The following is a 15129-nucleotide window of genomic DNA, read 5'->3' as shown; positions in this document are numbered from 1 at the left end:
CAGATAGACCTTCTCTCACAAATGTAAGGTTAAGTACCAGAACTTGGATATCCTTTCTCTGGTGGTTGAACTCAACATACCTAATGGAGGGAAAGAGATTCGGAGTGTGGGATTGGACTCTCCTCACCACAGACGCAAGTCTAAGAGGTTGAGGGGCAGTGATTCAGGAACACCACTTTCAAGGCCGCTGGACATTACAGGAAGTGAGTCTGCCGATAAACATATTGGAATTAAGGGCAGTGTTCTACGCTCTTCAGACAGCAGATCACCTGTTGCGGGACCGAGCAGTCAGAGACCAGTCGGACAATGCCACGACTGTGGCATACATAAACAGGCAAAGCAGCACCAGAAGTAGGGTGGCTATGAAAGAAGTAAGACAAATTCTAATCTGGGCAGAAATGTTCATGGTGGCAATTTCAGCAATCTTCATTCCGGGCATCGAAAATTGGGAGGCAGACTACCTCACCAGGCAAGACGTGCATCCAGGGGATTGGGCACTACATCCTCAGGTTTTTCTACAGCTTGTCCAATGGTGGGGTCTTCTGCAGGTCGACCTCCATGACATCCAGACAAAATCATCAACTGCCTCTCTACTGTACTCAGATGAAAGACCCAGAGGCAGTGGCAGTGGATTCACTGTCAACGCCATGGCAGTTCCAATTTGTCTATCTGTTCCCACCATTTCCTCTTCTCCCTCGGATTCTACAACACATCAAAAGGGAGAGGGCCAAGGTTCTATTAGTGGCTCTGGATTGGCCTCGCAGAACTTGGTATTCCAACCTTCAACTCTGCTGATCGACGATCCGTGGCTCTTACCTCTGAGAGAAGATCTCTTACTACAGGGTCCTTTAATCTATTCAGACTTAAAGTGGCTACATTTGATGGCATGGCTGTTGAAAGGGCCATCTTAAGACGTAGTGGGATCCCATTCAGGGTAATCCCTACTATGCTTCAATCCCGGAAGGAGGTTACTTCGAAACATTACCACCCTATTTGGAAGGCTTATGTTTCATGGTGTGAACGGCGAGGATCTCCTCCTACAGAATTCAAACTAGCCAGATTTCTGCTTTTTCTGCAAGCAGGTTTCTTGGCCGGACTGCGTCTGGGTTCTCTGAAAGTTCAAATCTCAGCTCTTTCGGTTTTCTTCCAGAAGAAGCTGGCCTTGATACCGGAAGTGCAGACATTTCTGCAAGGTGTTATATGGTTACAACCACCCTTTGTTCCTCCAACGGCTACATGGGATTTGGATCTCGTCCTTTCCTTCTTACAGTCTTCTCTGTTCGAACCTTTGGAGTCTGTGCAGTTAAAATACCTTTCGTAGAAGGTAACACTTCTCGCGCTGGCCTCAGCCAGGAGGGTGTCAGACCTGGAAGCTCTATCCTGTCGTCCTCCATTCCTGGTATTTCTTGCTGATAGAGAGGAACTCTGTACAAGAATGGATTTCCTTCCAAAGGTAGTTTCGGCTTTCCACATCAACCAACCTATTGTGTTACCGGTTCTTCCACAGGATTCAACTTCTTCAAGATCCTCGTTGTTAGGGCTCTTCGGATCTATGTGGAGAGGATTGCAGCCATACGTAAAACAGATGCTCTTTTTGTTTTGTTTGATGCTGCTTGTCCTGGTGGGCCAGCTTCCAAACAGTCGCTGGCCCACTGAATTCGTCTGACCATCAGACAGGTGTATGTTGCCTCATCTAGGGAGCCTCCTTCTTCTATTATAGTGCATTCCACTCGCTCAATGGGTTCCTCATTGGCGGCTGCTCGCAGGGTTTCCATGGAGTTACTTTGCCGGGTGGCCACTTGGACTGGACGGCATACCTTTATCCATTCTTATAGATTTGACACGTTTGCGGCATCTGCAGCGCAGTATGGCCAGTCTGTTTTGCAGGGTTCTCAGTGCTCTCCCGTCCATGATGGGAGCTCTGGGACATCCCCACTGTCTTGAAGCCTCCAGTGTCCCCTAGTGGATGAAGGAGAAAACAGGATTTTGGTAGTTACCGATAAATCCCTTTCTCCGATTCCATAGGGGACATTGAATGCACACCCTGCACAGGGCCGCCAACAGCTGCTCCGGGCCCAGGTGACAGGGGAAGTGGCCTAACCGTGGGAGGCATGGCCACGCCCCCTTAGAAAAAAGAAAAAAAACTTTATTACGGGGGATGGGGGCACTGTGTGCCCCTCAGCCCGGTGCTCAGTGTGATCACTCCCCCTATAGGCATAGAAGACTGCTCCGGCTGCTGCTTTAGCAGCCACAAGCAGTCTCGCTGGGCTGCTGTGACGTAAGAGGGAGGGGGAGCGGTGTGGTAATTAATACCCACTCCTCCCCCTGACCCTGCGCTGTTCCTTCTTGCTATGGTTGTGGTCATTTTATGTTATGACTGTTAGAGGACTGTTTGATGTCTCTTGTGGTGTTAATGTTATTTCAAACTTCTAATTGTTCTGTGTACTTGTTTTGCCTCCTCTTCCATTTGTTTTTTCCCAGCTCTCCACGGGCACAGTTTCCTAAGACTGGGCTTGGAGGGTGGTATAGAGGGGGAGGAGTTAGTCACACTTTAAAATTTATGTGCCAGCTCCCATTTAGCACACGTCTATACCCCACTGTCTGTAAGCCCGAAGACTGACATTTAAGCATGAGGGACATTAAACCACAAGTGTTTTGAGTGTTGCCAGTTTAATAACATGTTGGCTATTGCCCCTTTAAGTTTAGCTGTTTTTATGCAGCCAATGAATGTTCATGGGGAGTGGTCTAGGGGTATTTAATGTAGTGATGTATGTCAATCTGTCTCTTTGTTCCAGTTTTTTCCAGGACAGGGAAGTGCATTTTGTCAGTTGTCATTTTCCTTAACAAAACTCTCTTAGGGCTCTATTTACTACAATCCGCATATTGAATGCAGATTGTAGTGTGATATTATCGACTGAATTCGCATTGCGAATTCAGGCAATATCACAGGGATTTACTACAAGTCCCTTGTAGGGACAGAGCTTGCTATAAAGCTCTGTCCCTGCGAATCCCCTCCGCACACTAGTCACGGTATTTTCGCAAAGTGCCCAAGCGTGCGCCGACCGGCCGTCGCTGCTACCCCCCCGGTGCTAAGCTCCGCCCCCCGGTGCTAAGCCCAGCCCCCCGCGATGGCGGACCCCCCGCGACCCCCCCTCTCCCTTAATTACATTTACCTGCATGATCCGGGTCTCCGGTGATGTTCTCCATACCTCTGATCAGGTGATCTCCCATACTGCACTGGGACCGATCACCTGATGACCGCGCCGCAGTGCACTATGGGAGACCAGCTGACCGGAGGGGAGACATCACCGTAGGCCAGATCACCGGTCCCTGGAGTCAGGTAAGTAAAAAAAATTTTGACAATTTTTTTTCTTCTTTTTTTTACAGTAATCAGCTTGCGGTTTAGACCACACAACTGATTACTGGGACCGACTCCTGGCTCTGCTCTCCCCGTTAGAGCAGAGTAGGAGGCTGGTAACCGGGGGAGACCCTGGATAACGCCACCTCCAGGTGGCGTTATTATCACAGGGCTTTCCACAGTATTTTTTTACAATTTATTTTTAGTAACTCTGGTCGGATCACATTTCCCATTACAATTATGGGAAATGCGATCTGCTTACTAAAAATAAGTGATACTTAGGGGTTGGAGTAGAATTTTATGAATTCTACTCCAATTGCCCTGTAGTAACTTTAGGTGATACTAAAATAACGTGAAAAGGGTGTGAAAAGACCCTTTTTCACTTTATTTTAGTAAAATTAATGTTAATAAATAGAGCCCTTAGTGCTTTCCTTCTCCTTCTCTTTCTCTCCTCCTGTTCTATATTATTTTTAGTCATTCTTTTCATTTGCTTACTTCCTGGCGCTGGCGCGTGCCTTTGAGCAGATGCATGGCGATGGGATGGGGCATGGTTGATGCACAAGGAACTGTTTCCCAGTTACAAAATACCAGTTTTGTCATGTTTTTTGCAGCGTTGTTTGGCTTTTTCAGAGCTCGAGCCAGGAAAGTTCTGTACTCACTCATTTAGAATAGGAGCTGCTTTATCTGCGGCTTCTGCTGGCTTATCCAACGGGGATATCGAATCCCTTGGTCTGTGTCATTCTGCTGCGTTCCGACGTTATATTCATCCGGGGTTAAGCTATTTTTGCTCCAATGTAGCTCACCGGAGGCCTAACCACTCGCTGACCTACTGCGGGAGTCTATGAGAAATTTTTTATTTTCCCCCGGGGGCCCAATTGGCTTCTGAATTATATGATATGGCGTGATGGTTAGTTTACTCTGGGGTTTTTTTTTTATGTTTTTTTGCCTCAAGTCTGGTTAGCTACGTTGTTCCCCTCCCCCTTCCCCCCTCTTTGTTACGTTTTTCATGTCTTGTCGGTATGGTGTGTCTGTGGTTCAACTGCTTTGTTTGTGTGTTTTCCTTCCGTATTATAAGGTGCTGCATCTGTGTGGGACAGAACGTATCTACTTATACTTATACGTATACTTATTTATTGCAATAGATTAAGTAAACAATAATATATAGATATCCAGGATACTACCATATATTTCAGAAAAATATTAACAACACACCTGTATTGGTACCGAGAATCTATTTTAATTACACTTTTTCTTACCTATACAACACTTTAATTTCTTTCTTTTCATATTTCACGAACTGTATCATTGATATACATATTTTAAAGACTAATAAAAACTATATTTTAATTCTGTGCATCAATAGCAGACAACTCTTTCCCTCTCTACCCATCATTGGGAATGATTTGGTCAGTGAACTGCATTGGATTTGCGTTCTATTGTCATTAGATCCATTTGATAGCAGAAGCTCTGCCTTCCTGCAAGTTGTTGTGGTCTTTCATTGTCCACAGGAGTGTTTGGAGGTGTGCTTGTTCTGGTGCCCGGTTGGATGTGTCTAGGTGGAAGGTCAATACTCAGTGGTGTGGTACATGTTGGAGAATGGTGGCGGTGTAGTGGAGCATGTGTTTATTTAATTCCGCGATGCATATTTGTTTCGTGGAGATGGCGTGCATTTTAGTCCTGCAGGATTGGCTAATTTTTTCTGCTGGTTGAGGTGTTTCTTGTTACAGGGTTGAGTTATGGTGGCGGCGCATCGGTGTAGGCCTCGCTTGGTGGAAAAGAACGACACTTGGAGTTAGTTTATGTTAATAGGCTTAGTGGGTGCGCTCTCATTGAAGTGGAGTAAGGCGACAGCCAATTGTCCTGGACGGGAAATGACTATACCACCTGGACCAATGGTTGAAGGTAAAGGAGAGTTGATCACCAATGCTTGGATTGTGTGTGTGTGTGTGTGTGTGTGTTTGTATTGAGCTGTTTGGTGGTTGTTGTCCTGTGCGTTCTTTTTGTGCCGTCACCATTATTAGTATTAACTTATAGTCTAAAAAATTGAATGACTTGTCAAAAATAAATTTGACAAAATATTTAAACGCCAACACTGTTGTCTGTGTCTTTATTTTAGAAGTTAAGTTACATTGTATTTAAGAAGTATTATATGGTTACATGATAATACACATTAGTGAGTTTATGAAACCTCCAGTGTCCCCTATGGAATCGGAGAAAGGGATTTATTGATAAGTACCAAAATCCTGTTTTTTCAAAAGGGACACTGAGAAATCACTTATTCTGTATTTCCACACTGAGAAAAAAATAAAAATATACAGTACTGTGCAAAAGTTTTAGGCAGGGGTGGAGGAAATGCTACAAAGTAAGAATTCTTTCAAGAATAGAAATGTTAATAGTTTATTTTATCAATTAACAAAATTCAAAGTGAATGAACAGAAGAGAAATCTAATGGCCCCCATACACGGTACGTTTTTTTACACGATTTGGCCATTTTCGATCAATTAGAACGAACAGTCGTTTAAAAGTGGCGTGTGTGGGGATATTCACGATGCCGATGCGCGTTCCTGCTGATGCTGATCATGGTCCAGGGGCTTTTCTAGAGAGGAGGGGGCCTGTGTGCAGTCTCCGTCACAGGCCCCCTCCTCTTTATCCGGCGGCCGGCTGCGCACTGAGCGGTGCGAGGCCAGCGCCGCACTTATAGACTCTGGGCACTAGAGTGTGCCTGGAGTCTATAGCATATGCGTAGGTCACTGGGAAAATGGCTACAGCGGGCATTTTCCCTGTACTGCGCCTGCGCAAACAACAGGAAAATGGCAGCGGCGGCCATTTTCCAGCCTTTTTTTTACAGGTGCAGACACCTGAGCCGACGTGGGACTCTGGAGAGGTAAGTCTTATGGCTGCAGGGTGTGTGGTGTGGGCCCCCCTCATTTCGTGTGTATGCACGATGAACGATGCGTTGGATGATGAACGATATGTTTTCACTTTTCTTGGCCACTCCCCTTCTCCATTTTGTACCAGCCAACGGAGAGACAGAAGATGCATTGTGCGGTTGTTTGCTGCCAAACGATATATTGTTAACGATTTGCAGATGTTAACGAATCATCTATATCGTTTGGTGGTTTGTACAATCGTTCCATATGTAGGCACAATATCGTTTTATTCAGGAGTTCAAGGGAAATCGCAAACGATTGCATATCGTAACGTGTGTAGGCCCCTTAAATCCAATCAATATTTGGTGTGACCATCATTTGCCTTCAAAACAGCATTAATTCTTCTAGATTAGGGATGAGCGGGTTCGGATTTCTGAAATCCGAGTCCCCTCGATCCGAGTCGTATCCGAGTTAGGCTCGACTTTTCCCGCCTGACTTGGATCTGGAATTGAGGCAAAACGTCATCATCCCGCCTTCCGGATTTCGCGGGTTTTGGATTCTAGAAAAGGTCTCCGCGTCAGCGCCATTTCTCACTCCGGCTGTGGACAGTGAAGAGGGAGGGTGGGAGCTAGGGCTGGCTGGGCTGTGTTGTGCTGCTGTTGTCCATATGGGCTGTGACCACTCAGTCCATAGGGGCTCACTGGGCTGTGTTGTGCTGCTGTTGTCCATAGGGGCTGGCTGGGCTGTGTTGTGCTGCTGTCATAGGGGCTGGCTGGGCTGTGTTGTGCAGTCAGTTGCAGTCGTAGGGGCTGTGTCCACTCCAAAGTCTATTGGGGCTGGCTGGACTGTGTTGTGCAGTGTCCCATAAAGGCTGTAGTCCTAGAGGGGTGCTGTAGTGTTGTCCAGGGGGTGATCTGTGCATCAGGGGTGCTCCCCAAAGTGCACTCCAAAAAAAAATTATTTTTTTTTCTGTGTTTTGAATTGTGTGCGCAGTAGCCGCACGTGCATCAACAAAGTAACGCCAACCGTGCGCCTGTGTCTTAAGTAAAGGGCCAGCTGGCTTGACCGTTAAAGGGTGCTGTAACCCCCAAAGTGCACTCCAAAAAAAATAAAAATATATATTTATTTGTGTTTGTGAATTGTGTGCACAGTAGCTGCACGTGCATCAACAAAGTAGTGTCAAGCGTGTGCCTGTGTCATAAGTAAAGGGCCGGCTGGCTTGACCGTTAAAGGGTGCTGTAACCCCCAAAGTGCACTCCAAACAGAATAAAAAATTATTTTCTGTTTGTGAATTGTGTGCACTGTGGCCGCACGTGCATCAACAAAGTAGCGCCAAGCGTGTGCCTGTGTCCCATAAGTAAAGGGCCGGCTGGCTGATCTGTTAAAGGGTGCTGTAACCCCCAAAGTGCACTCCAAAAAAAATTTAAAATATATTTTTTTGTGTTTGTGAATTGTGTGCACAGTAGCCGCACGTTCATAAACAAAGTAGCATCAAGCGTGCGCCTGTGTCATAAGTAAAGGGCCAGCTGGCTCATCTGTTAAAGGGTGGTGTAACCCCCAAAGTGCACTCCAAACAAAATAAAAAAAATATTTTCTGTGTTTGTGAATTGTGTGCACTGTAGCTGCACGTGCATCAACAAAGGAGCAGCGCCAAGCATGCGCCTGTGTCCCATAAGTCTGTTAAAGGGTGGTGTCACCCCCAAAGTGCACTCCACAAAAAATAAACAATTCTTTTTTTTCTGTGTTTGTGTGCGAAATGTATGCGCAGTAGCCGCACGTGCATCAACACAGCAGCAGTGCCAAGCGTGCGCCTGTGTCATAAGTCAAAGAGCGGTTTGGACATCTGGTCCGGACTGAAGGACGTGCCAACAATGTCAATTTCTGACATGTCTACTGTCACTGCATATGATACTGTCACCACTGACAGAATGGTGGAGGAATTATTTTCTGTGTTTGTGAATTGTGTGCACTGTGGCTGCACGTGCATCAACAAAGGAGCAGCGGCAAGCATGCGCCTGTGTCATAAGTAAAGGGCCGGATGGCTTGTCCGTTAAAGGGTGCTGTACCCGCAAAGTGCACTCCAAACAAAATAAAAAATTCTTCTTTTTTTTCTGTCTTTGTGAATTGTGTGGGCTGTAGCCGCACCTGCATCCTCAAAGCAGCAGCGACAAGCATGCGTCTGTCTGTTAAAGGGTGGTGTAACCCCCAAAGTGCGCTCCAACCAAAATAAAATAATTTTCTTTTTTTCTGTGTTTGTGTGTGAAATGTATGCGCAGTAGCCGCACCTGCATCCTCAAAGCAACAGCGACAAGCATGCGTCTGTCTGTTAAAGGGTGGTGTAACCCTCAAAGTGCGCACCACAAAACATAAAAAATTCTTCCTTTTTTTTCTGTCTTTGTGAATTGTGTGGGCTGTAGCCGCACCTGCATCCTCACAGCAGCAGCGACAAGCGTGCGTCTGTCTGTTAAAGGATTACATCGGTGACAGCATCCAAGTAGGCATGTCAGACAGTCCATACCTGTACTGGCAGGAAAAAGAGGCAATTTGGAGGCCCCTGTACAAACTGGCTCTATTTTACCTGAGTTGCCCCCCCTCCAGTGTGTACTCCAAAAGAGTGTTTAGTGCAGCCGGGAACCTTGTCAGCGAAAGGCGTAGGAGGTTGCTTCCACAAAATGTGGAGATGATGTTCATAAAAATGAATTATCAACTCTTCCAGGGAGATCAGCCTCCAGAACGTACAGAGGGACCTGTGGTGGTGGATTCCAGCGGGGACGAATAATACTCTGTGAGGATGAGGATGTACACAACACTGAAGACGGTGAGGAATCGGTGGATGAGGAGGATGAGGTCAACATCTTGCCTCCGTAGAGCCAGTTTGTGCAGGGACAGATTAATTGCCAGCTTGTTTTGTGGGGGCCCAATAGAACCAATCATTTCAGCCACAGTCGTATGGCAGACCCTGGCGCTGAAATGATTGGTTTGTTAAAGTGTGCATGTCCTGTTTATACAACATAAGGGTGGGTGGAAGGGCCCAAGGATAATTCCGTCTTGCACCTCTTTTTTTTCTTTGCATTATGTACTGTTTGGGGCCTAGTTTTTCAAACTGCCATCCTGTCTGCCACTGCAGTGTCACTCCTAGATGGGCCACGTGTTTGTGCTGCCCACTCGTGTCGCTTAGCATAGTCATCCAGCTACCTCGGTGCAACCTTTTGGACATAAAAACACTATTGTGAGGTGTTCAGAATAGACTGGAAATGAGTGGAAATTAAGGTTATTGAGGTTAATAATAGCATAGGAGCAGAAAAACCCACAAATTCTGGATTTTAGCTGTTTTTATGCTTTTTTTTTTCAAAAAAATACAGATCCAAAACACAAAACCCAGAACCCAAAACACGGAAGGGTGGTTTTGGCAAAACCAATCCAGATCCAAAACACGAAGAAAGATCCAGATCCAAAACCAAAACACAAAACACGAAAAGTGGCCGGTGCACACCCCTATTCTAGATACACTTGTACAAAGTCAGGGATTTTGTAGGATTATAGTCAGGTGTTGGAAAACACTGCTATAGGTAAAAACGGCTAACGCCATCTGATGGATCTTTTCTACACAACATGAGCAGTAGCGCCAGCAGAGGGGGTTTCTGAGTACCCAGGAACCCCTCCCTGACAGACGGAAGAGCAGGCACCATGTTATTAAGCCTTGCCCCCTTGTAGCAAAATGCTGCGATATGTGGGTCAATCGGGAGGAAGCGTAGTCAATATGACCCGATTCCATTAGAAAGTAAACTACACCTACACACAAAAACCTAAGCGCTAACCAGTCAGAGACTTATTGTTGAATATCGGTGCAGCAGTAAATACAGAGGTGATTGCCAACCTCACTAGAAAATAAGGAAAAAAAAGGTTACTGCGCTCCAATATTAATTGCAGGGACACAGGGAAAACACAGATCACGTAAGTGTTCAAAATTTAATTGAAGATTTGTAATAAACACAGTAGCAATATAAAATAATAAAAATGTTGGATATGACAATACACTCCAATGGTTGATTATTATAAAATAGAAGTAGAAGTGGAAAATTATAAAGACAATATAAACCATAAATACACAAAAATGGGACAACAGAGGAGTTGATCAGGCTCCAATATTGTGTCACCAATATCACTTGTAAAAATAAAAATCCACATAAAATCAATTAATTAGCTGGAGAAACAATGCTGAAATGAAGTGTGTACTAGAAACCAGGTAAATACATTGAAAGACCTGATATATGTACACACTCTCCCTATGTATAGGAGGACCTCGATGTTGATGGCCCTTCACTGAAATGAGCCAACTAATATAACTACCTCATGTAGGTGCGAGGTAAAATCAGCGTGAGGCCGCCCTATTCGGCCTTGCGCGACAGGGTATTTCACACTGATTCCGCAGTTCTCGCGAAATCAGTGTGTTCTCGCGCGGGAGTCCCGGTCTAATGACGCAGGGAAATAACTATTTAATTGAATAGCTAAACCCCGCATCGCGGCACTTTAGCCTGTCAATTAGCCCCGGGTGAAATCCCGTGGCTAACTGAATATGCCCCTATGTGTCTAGTATATTTAGGAAAACATGTCATGCACATAAACACACTATATATAATGTATATGTCAAGTATACTAATAACTCACATAAATGTGTGTGCCGCGTTGAAGAGCTGTACTTGTCACATACACACCTGAAAGCTACTGTGTAATATGCTAATTGAGAATGCCACTGCAAAATGAAACGCCTGAAGAAATGCATGCAAAAAAATACATATGAAGAACAAAATTCATGCAGAGACAAAAAGATGATGCAAAACATCCTAGAGAATAGACTGTATGTGGTACGCCTATGTCCACATCAATGAGTGCAGACCCAGTTTACTACAAAAACACAGCATATGAAATTTGTTCATTTAACCCTCTGGGTCTCACAGTGTCCAAGCGATGTATCTATTGCGTCTCCCTCTGCAATAATTTCCTGTCTCGATCGCCACCTCTTAAATGCTCTGGTACATGATCAATGATGATGTACCGTAATGCGGCCAGGTTGTGTTTTGCTTCTACAAAATGCAGGTCTATAGTCCCTTGCCCTCTATACCCCACACCTGCAGGCACAGGCACCAAGAGGGGTGTGCGGGTACTAATGACCCAGGCCCGGGCTAGAAGGAGGGGCTCAGCACTGGCAAAAACTTTTTTACTTTTTTTATTTTAAAGAAGATGTGGCCCGCCATCTGCCATTAGGCCACACCCCAAAAAATAACCAGGGCCCGGCAATTTTCACTACAGCCCTGCCTCAACCAATCAGCAGCTGCTAACGGTAGAGCAGCCTGTGATTGGCTGGCCGGCCCGGTTAATGACAGAAACCACTCGATCTCTGTCATTTACTGGGGTAGAGATTGTATGTGTTATCACATACATCTCTACATATCAGAAGGGTCCGCATTTTTTTTTTATTTCCAAGTCCTGTGGAGTCTACTGGTCAAAGGGACAGATACTACACCAGGAGGTAGGGGAGTATTGGAGTTTTTTTTTATAGGAATACTGTGGGAACTCTACTGGAGAAGTGGATAGAACATCTGACAGAAGGTAAGTATGTGTGAGTGTGTTATGTATGTAATAAAATGTTACTTTCAACGATGTGTGAGTTCTAACATTAATTTACTATTTTTTTTTTTAGAGATGTGCGCCGACCCCCGTGTTTTGGATCTGGATCTCCCCTGGTTTTGGATCTGAGGGCCTGATTCAGAGCCGTACGCTATTTGCGCTCGCTCGTTTAGAAAAAGGGTCCGGCTATTTAAATTGAGTGCTCGCTCTTTGCGGTCTGTTGACGCCTCTATGTCTGAGCGAGCGAACGAAATATGCGCTCGCTATTTTGTAAAGACGCCCCCTGGCCGCTCGCATCCTACGTCATCTCCGCTATTTATTTGATTAATCGAGTACATCGAAAGGCGTCTGAACTGCTCGCAGTCCTTGTGTTTGGATTTTCCTACCGCAATCATTCGAACAGTTCAGGCTAAGAGACAACCAAGTGACGTGGTCGATGACGCTGCTTTGTTAATTATGCACACCCTTAAAATGCCCGTTTTGACCTTTTGGCACGCCTGCATTCGGATCTCCACTCCCCGTTTTCAAGCACCTTCCCCCGTTACCACCCACAAACGCCTCATTCTGTCACTCAAATTAGCAGGCATTCGCTATTTTGCGAGCACACAATTTCCGACCGCAATGACTGGTTCGCGCATGCGTATTACAACCCATACGCATGCGCAGTTGTGCGAACATCGCTCGGAGCGAACGAGCGGCAGCTTATGAACGCCTCTGAATCAGGCCCTGAATCTGGTTTTGGATTTTTTTCCTCAGTGCTTTGTTTTCATGTTTTGGTTTTGGATCTAGATTTCTTTGCAAAAAAATCATAAAAACAGCTAAAACCACCAAATTTGGGCCTGTTTTTGTTCCTACAGTATTATTAACCTTAATAACAATGTTTTTCAGGCATTTCTAGGCATGTTTAACCACCTCACAGCTCACAATATTGATTTCACTATTTTTCAAAATACAGGCCAAAGGCTGCAGCGAGCTAGCTGGCTAAAGTAAGCAACAGAGCAGCAGCACAAACGCACGGCAGTTTAAAAAAAATATCAGACATCTATGAAACATTGCCACACAGCAGTGGCAGACAGGATGGCAGTGTAATAAACTATAATAATGTCAGTCGGCAATGCCCCAAATTGTGCCAAATGTAAAGGAAAGAGGTGCAAGATGGAATTGTCCCTCCCACCCACTCAGTGGCGTAAATTCATCCCAGACGCCCAGAGGCAAGTTATAATTTGGTGCCCTCCACCTCCGTCATAGCCGCTGATACTGGAATGTAGCAGATTGTATTCATACAGGCTATAGATAGAAGAAGGTGGCAGCTGATGGTCTGACATGGAGCTCTCCACTAGTGTATCGTGGCTTCTCAGGTGCTGGGAAGGGGTGCCATATAATGGCCGTCCGTGACGGTACACTCCGGGTACATAATTACAGCCCTAAGTGGGGTAAATATGTTGTGGACAAAGGAGGAGGTGCCCCTTCAGAGCTGGAGCCCGGAGGCAGGCGCCTCCATTGTCTCCCATAGTTCTGCCCCTGCACCCACTCTTATGTAGGATATTAAAAGGACATGCACAGTTTAACAAACCAAGCACTTTAGCCACTAGAACTGACACTTTCGTGGCTGAACTCCTTGGTTTGTGTGGGCCCCCACAAAGCATTTTTTGGAAGGACTACCTTTAATTATTAAGGAGGAGGTTGATGATGAGGGTGTTGGTGGTGGAGATTGCATGTTATGGTCCAAACTGCTGGTAGCTGATACTGGACTGCTTGTTATTAATTTACAAATTATAATTTTGTTAAACAAATTGCATGAACTCGCTGCAAATGACGTAACAGGGAGGAGGTACCTAGATGGTTAACGTCCCTTCCTCTGCTAACTTTGGCTTTACAAATGGAACAGATGCCTTCACAACTGTTGTCAGAATTTAGATTAAAATAATTCCACACCCAAGACGTTGCTTTTCTTGCTTTCTTTTTATCATTCGCAAGAACTGCTGCCACTGGTGGCTGATTTACGCAAACCACATCCTTATCATCAACATCCACATTAGCGTCAGATAGGACACAAATTTCCCCCTCATCCTCCTTTTGCACTTCCACCACACTATCAGCCTCATTTTTTATTATTTCACCATCTAATACTAGCACAGCCGTCATGGCGTCAGTGATCCGCTGTGAAACTGGGTGACAGCTGTTATACTTACTTCCTCTATCAAAGGACTGTTTAATAGTCAATTGTTTTTTTTAAATTACTTCCGATCACGAATGAGGATGTAGATGATGATGCAAGTGTTGGTGTTGAAGATAGAAGGCGCTTGGATCTCACAGAGAGGGAGCAGGTAGGTGACACTGGACTTGTTACGTTTTGAGTTTTGGAACTTGGCGACGTACACTTTGATATTTGATGATTACGCTCCAAGTGACGTAACAAGGAGGAGGTTTCTAGGTGGTTTAGGTCCCTCCCTCTACTCACTCTTGCATGGCAACGGGCACATATGGCTTGACAACTGTTGCCTGGATCGGGATGGAAATAATTCCACATGTGAGAAGTAGATTTTTTTGTCTTTTGTCCTGGCATGACAACAGTGGGCTTTGGCTTTTTCAAACCATGGGCAACAGCTGTTGCCTTACTTACATAAAGGACATCCTCGGCATCAACATCTTCATCAACATCCTCATCATCCTTAGTGCCTTCATCCACCAAAATATCCTCCTCCTCCATGTGCAATTCCACAGAAGCATCCTCAATGACTACGTGTGCAAGATGTTGACTGCCCTTCCCCACATTTACAGAGGGCACACAAATGTTGGAACTTGGAGGATCCTCCAGTACACTAGTATTTAGGTCGGGCTCACACATGGCAACCGCCGACACACTTGCACTCTCCTCGGGGATTTGTGATTTCGATTTCTCAGGGCACACAGTTGGTTTTTCCAGAGCTGTCTTAACAACTTTCACATTTTTAATTGGACCACCACTACTACTACTACAAGCAGAAGGGCTATCAGAATCAGCAGTCTTCTTCATAAAGTAAGAAGGCCAAGGCCTTATACTTTCCTTGCCACTTCGTGTAGTGAATTGCTTATTGCCAATTTTGTTATTTATCTAAAGTCAAATATCCTTTCAATTTTTTTTTTAAATTTCAGTAAAACCTGCTTTACCATATCGATGGCGTGACTTAAGCCCTGGGGCATGGGCCTTCCTAGAGGTCGAGGAAGTTGATGGCCTTGCACTAGTGGCGGCAGCTAAAACATGTGGTTCTTGGCCTTGCTCTCCTGTCATGT

The sequence above is a fragment of the Taudactylus pleione genome, unplaced genomic scaffold, assembly GCF_031769625.1.
Source record: "Taudactylus pleione unplaced genomic scaffold, aTauple2 ptg000007l, whole genome shotgun sequence".
Lineage (NCBI taxonomy): Eukaryota > Metazoa > Chordata > Amphibia > Anura > Myobatrachidae > Taudactylus > Taudactylus pleione.
This window is presented reverse-complemented; position numbering follows the sequence as displayed.